The following is a 6,000-nucleotide window of genomic DNA, read 5'->3' on the forward strand; positions in this document are numbered from 1 at the left end:
CGGCGGGAGCTTGACTAGAATATGTTTAAATGGTTTTGAAAGAATCAAGTGCTTTCCTCTCAAGGATGAATCCCTGTCGGCATACTGCAGGCAGCAGCCTGTGTGGGTGAGGGGCATATCGGCCTCTTGCAAAGAGGCACTCTAGAATGAGCAATGGCATATTAGATGGGTCTTAATAAGCAATGGGCTATGTTTCCACAGCTGTTTCCTACAAATTGCCATTATCACCCTTTTGTTCTGAAAAAAGACATAAAAATTACAATTCTAACATTAATGTGACACCTTTATTTTTATAAGAACTGCAATTTTGAATAAATAGCTTTGAGAATGTAGCCCTACATACACTGCCTGTCCAAAATATTAGAATAGCTCCCAATGAGGGTTTTCTACAAACAATGCCATTCCTGAAACACTCAGGAGTCTGTCTCACCACGTTGATCAATGCAGCCCCTGCATGGGAACCCACTATCAGGTCCCGTGTGAAGTCACTGGAGCCTTCTGCTTTCCCATGGTTGTTGCTGAACATTTGCACCCAACTCTCAAAGCTTATGTAGGTCTAGTGGATCACAAGGTCACATCATTTGATCAAATAGGTTACAATACCCAATGATAAGTGTCTGTCCTTTACTCCTGAATTCATCATTTTCCACTGGGACCCAAATACTTCATAGTCAATATCTAATAAATGTAACCCTTTCAAAAACAAAGCACCCTACTGGAGGAATTACAGTAAGGAGTGGATTTCCCCCTTCCTCTTATTCAGCTATGTGTAAGATGCTCTGTCATTACACAAGCATGTAAAATCATTTCCATGTATTAACACTAACATTTTATCTCTGCTCCAACTTTTCTTCTGTTGAAGATATTTTGGTTCTTTACTTGTATTTTATACTTAAGTTGGATGTTGCAAAGTTTTCAAAGACAATGCTGCAGATGCAAACGTTGCTGCTGCTTCCTGGTACCTAGTCACTTCATATATTGTTATTTAAACTTACCCAATGGTCTAGCTGCAATCATCCCATGGCCATGTGACATGTAGCAAACATGCAACTGGTTATCTAGATTGCATTTGAAATGTTTGCAGATCCTGAATTAACATAAAAAAGATCAAACAGTAAAGGGCCCTGCAGTGAATCCCTGTGCATGATATTCTGAGTTGAATTGTGAATCATGGATTGCAAGTTGATTCACAGCCATTCAAATTCATTGATTTTTCTTTATCCAACAGTTATTGGGAAAGAAGATTGAACAGCTCATAAGTTCCCATTTTTACCACATTGAGTCCCTTTCCTTACTAAATATTGATCTGAATAGATCATCATCTCCTGCTTAAATACTGTATATACAAAAATATTGCAATAAACAGTCTGTCCCAAAACTGCGGTGCGATACCAGTACCCCAAATATTATACATTTATGACCATTACAGAATGATTGGGAGGGATCCCAAAATAATGTGTTTTCTAAAACTGCGACTCTGATCTCTCTATCTCTGTTCCTCTGGAATCTACCACACTCTCTCCCTCTTCCTCAGCTAAGAACCTTGGAGTCACCCTGGACCCCTGCCTCTCTTATTCCCAGCACATCTCCACTCTGGCACGCACTTGCCGATTCTTCCTGAGCAACATCCGAAGAATCCGACCCTTCCTCACCAACTATGCTACCCAGCTCCTGGTCCAGGCCCTGGTACTCTCCCGCCTAGACTACTGCAACTCCCTCCTGGCTGGCCTCCCTGCGTCCGCCACCCGTCCGCTCCAGCTCATCCAGAACTCTGCTGCCTGCCTGGTGTTCTCTCTGCCTCGCTTCGCCCACGCTACTCCACTACTCCGCTCGCTCCACTGGCTCCCGATCACCGCTCGCATCCAGTTCAAGACTCTTGTACTAGCCTACAGATGCCTTGACCAGTCTGCACCCAGCTACCTCCAGACCCTCATCTCTCCCTACACCCCCACTCGACCTCTCCACTCCGCCTGCACTAGAAGACTAGCTCTACCACCGCTACGCTCCCCTGCCTCCAAAGCCCGCTCCTTCTCCACCCTTGCTCCGCAGTGGTGGAATGACCTTCCTACAGATGTCAGGACTGCCCAGTCCCTGACCACATTCCGGTGCCTCCTTAAGACTCACCTCTTCAAAGAGCACCTGTAGAACTCCTCTGTTTGTATCCTGGGACACTATCACCCTTCATGTAATTGTGCTTTATTTTGCTCTTATCTGCCCCCTATTTTACTGCATTTAATCCTGTACTTCAGAATACTGTAATTTGCCAAGTTTTTAACCTGTAGTACTTTGTATTTAATCACATCCTGATGTAACTATCACTATTTAATCATATCCTGATGTAACTATCACTATTACCTGCTGTATTATTGAATTGTGGTTTGTCAAACTTGTACTTTACTTGATCAAAAGTTATTGTATTTCTTGCTCTTATTGTATTACTTGTATTGTAACACTTGAAATGTATTTGCTTACGATTGTAAGTCGCCCTGGATAAGGGCGTCTGCTAAGAAATAAATAATAATAATAATAACTGTTACAACATGCAATAGTGATTCAATGGTAACATTGTGGGGTACCATGGCACTTGCAAGATCTTTATGAAGTCTTGCATATATCTGAAGAACACAAACAGGAATACTTAATAAGAGCGATGTTCAAATTCTCTGCACAGCTTTAGGATTACTCAACTCATCCTCTTTTGAGCAATCAGTATACTGGAGTGTTCCGTGTTTTCGGTTTTTATCTTTAAAACAGGGATAAAATCGGTAATAAACAGTTTTTAATTGAAACATCGGTAAAAATCTCAGTACACACATTTTACATAAATCTCAGTGTACACACTTTACATGTGGAATATGATGCGTAGCAGTTCTGGTTTGTGATTAGTAATGTCCCTGGCATGTATGATGAAGCAGAATCTGTGCAAGTCAAAGCCATGTTTTCCCATGTTAGCTGGTACTTTGCAAACACTGTGCTGACAGAAATAGTATCTACAGAAGGTATGAACATGACATCAGCACAAAACAAGACAGGTTTATTCGCCTTGAAATCATAAAAAGAAAAGAAAATTGACAGAACTCGGCGGTGCAAGCCATCGGGAGACGCGTCAAAAATCACACTGGACATTTCCGTCAATACGTTCCATGTGAGTTTACCAGCTAAAGCATCACCGTTTTCTGTGAAATATTTACGATTAAGATTGTCGGCGTTAGGAAGTGTTTTAGCTGATGGACAGACAGTAGTCACACGAAGTCACCAATACTTCTCTGCAATAAACAGTGGCTGTCCAGCAAAACACAGCGCTCTGACAAACTCATTAACACAGTCATTCTGTGCTTTATTTTTTATTAAACCGTGTGTAAAAGCCGCATAAATGGATTGCTTGACTTCTGCTATTGTTGCTTTTTGTATACTTCAAAACATTCATTTTCTTTTGAATATTCATAAACTGATTTATGTTTTCTCACCATTCCTCATCCACTAAAATTATGATATTTTCGTGTAAGTATTTCAATTTAGTTTTTGATCAAGCTAATAGCTACTATGCCCAGCAATTGCCACAATAATCAGACTTTGATTGGCCAACGTAATCAGGTGATAATGTGTTTGTGAAGTGACAGAGAACCACGTTTGAATCTTATTTGATCCTCTGACATCTAAACGTCTGCTGTATCCTAGGATACAGTGTAGGTCTGCTTATTACAATGTCAGAGTCAAAATAAAACAGCATTTTAATCAAAATATTGTGCATTTCCTAGAAAATAGTACAGGGAAAATATTGAATTATAGACCAAAATCCGGTATAAATCAGTAAAAACCGACGTCCAGTTAACAAAAAAACACTGTAATTTTTCAGTAAAATTCGGAATAAACCGGAAACGCGGAACACTATGTATACTGTACACCCTATTTCTGTCTGACATTGTTTTCAAGCCAACAACAGCAGATTAAGCTGGACTTGCACTTTAAAACACTATCAGGTGTACTAGCGAACACAGGGCTCCTGTAAGGACTGGTCTGCAATACAGAACTGGTGTGTCACAAACAACACTGCTCCAAACTGGATATTGAACCCTGCTTCGCATTCTAACCAATAAATCCATACCTGAATTTGTTAAAAAGCCATGCTTCTTCATCCCTTGAGAATGAAACCACACACACACACACACACACACACACACACACACACACACATTATGTGCTAATTAATAAGCAAACAGTGCACACATGGTAAGTCTCTTAAGCAACATTGACTAATCCGCAGTAAAAAGAGCAAATACAATTCAGGTTGAGAATTGAGGTTGAGTCCACACACTGATCAAGACAAATGATATAATTAAAAAAAACAAACCGATAATAATCGAGACACTGAGAGTTTGTCAGCAGTGTGGTTTGCTTTCCAGAGTGGATGGAGTAGACGTTAACAGAATATTAAACACCAGCTCGTTTCTTTGTGAAGAGTTGAATTCGCTGGGTGTTGCTTTTTTTTCTTATATAACCATTGATTATGTATTGATACTATACAGGGACGGTGAGCGCCTAACGCGTTTTCACAACCAACTGGGACTTCTCGGACTGTCACTTTAATTGAGCTCAATATATGTAACCAGATTAATTATACCTCACCCAAAAAATCATAGAAAGACGCACGACCGGAAAAAAACCTAACATTAAATTGAAATAGAACAACGCTAATCGAGTAGAGGTCCCTATATAGCACAACATCGTTTTTACTACTTAAATACTGTACCAAATTCTTTCTTAATAAGCTGGGTTATCTACGGACGTGTATTGATAACCGATACAATATCTCTACCCTTAACCTAACCCACAGTGGGTAAGTACTCTCAACAGCACTTTTTGCCGCGGTACCCGGGGTTGTGCAAGTTAATGCCAGCAGAGCGCGTAGGCTTAACCAATGCTGATCTTTCCCCTTGACTACAGCATGAGAAAAGCAACTTCTGTATCAATCAGCGTGTGTAAATACAGGTGGTCTATCAACTGTTAATTATATTACGGTATATGTCATTGTCTTTTAGGGAGATTTTTTTTTTTTTTTTTTACTGTTCTGTTAAAAAATGTAAAACAACTTACCTGACTTTTTTAAGTGTTGCTCTGGCTTGCTTTCTCTCGTTCGGATTTAGAAAAGTCAAAATAGCATTTCAATGTGCAGCTTGTCTTCTTGTAGAATAAATATAACCCATAAATCTGGAATCCAGTCTTCCACAAACAAGGACGTGTCGTGCCGTAGTGAAACTGATACGGTGTAATTTGTGCTGCAGACTGCACTTCACTGCTAGGAATGGACAGCTCCGGTGCTGAAATCCCGTGCTGCACCTCCTTGCTGCACGCTCAGCGGACTGCAGTTACCAAGGCCAAAGCAATAAGACAGATAACACGCCAAAGGGCTGCAGAGGGGCACTGAAGTGAATACCGCCAGCCCTCCTACCCTAGGTAGTAGCAAACGAGCCTCCAGAACCTCTCCAACTTGCACTTCAGCTGGGATGAGAGCAAAGCCCCTTCATTGGCTGGGAAACGTTTTAAAAAATGAGCAAAAAAAAAAAAAAAAAAAAAAGTCGTGACGCAATTCCAGTGAAATACCAATAGCAATCCAGTGTAGTTCTTAGCCGCTGCGCCTGCCGATGTGCTGTTTGAGCATTCTGAGTTCTATCTGTTCATATAGTGCTTGCTGTACAGTTCCATGGGTTGGTTGGTAATATGGAACTACAGTACGTACAGGCACAAGCAGAATGTGTTTGTACAGGACACACTGTACACGATGCGCCAGTGGATTCAGAACATCACTTGAAGCAGGCTGAAGTATATTCTTGCGAATCACATTGTGTCTTAATGTTTCACCATGATTAACGCTTTAGGAAAGATATATTTGCTGCGTGCATTCGAGAAGTAGAAAGATCCTCCATGAACACATGTGTTCCTGTCTGATGGTTCTTCCAAAAATTGGTAACTGATATCATTGCTTAATTTCTGTTAATAACT

The 6,000-nt window shown here is 40.6% G+C and overlaps 1 protein-coding gene across 3 annotated transcripts in view; it reads right to left on the bottom strand.

The window, feature by feature from the left end:
* LOC117403922 (PHD finger protein 24-like) overlaps window positions 1–5,513 on the bottom strand; it is a 47,094-nt gene extending 41,581 nt beyond the window's left edge. For all 3 annotated transcript variants that reach the window (XM_058986268.1, XM_058986266.1, XM_058986258.1), the window contains exon 1: window positions 5,095–5,513. The gene's annotated coding sequence lies outside the window, so the exon portion shown is untranslated. The remainder of the gene's footprint in view (window positions 1–5,094) is intronic.
* Window positions 5,514–6,000: the final 487 nt, after the last annotated feature.

This window comes from Acipenser ruthenus, chromosome 2 (genome assembly GCF_902713425.1).
Source record: "Acipenser ruthenus chromosome 2, fAciRut3.2 maternal haplotype, whole genome shotgun sequence".
NCBI lineage: Eukaryota > Metazoa > Chordata > Actinopteri > Acipenseriformes > Acipenseridae > Acipenser > Acipenser ruthenus.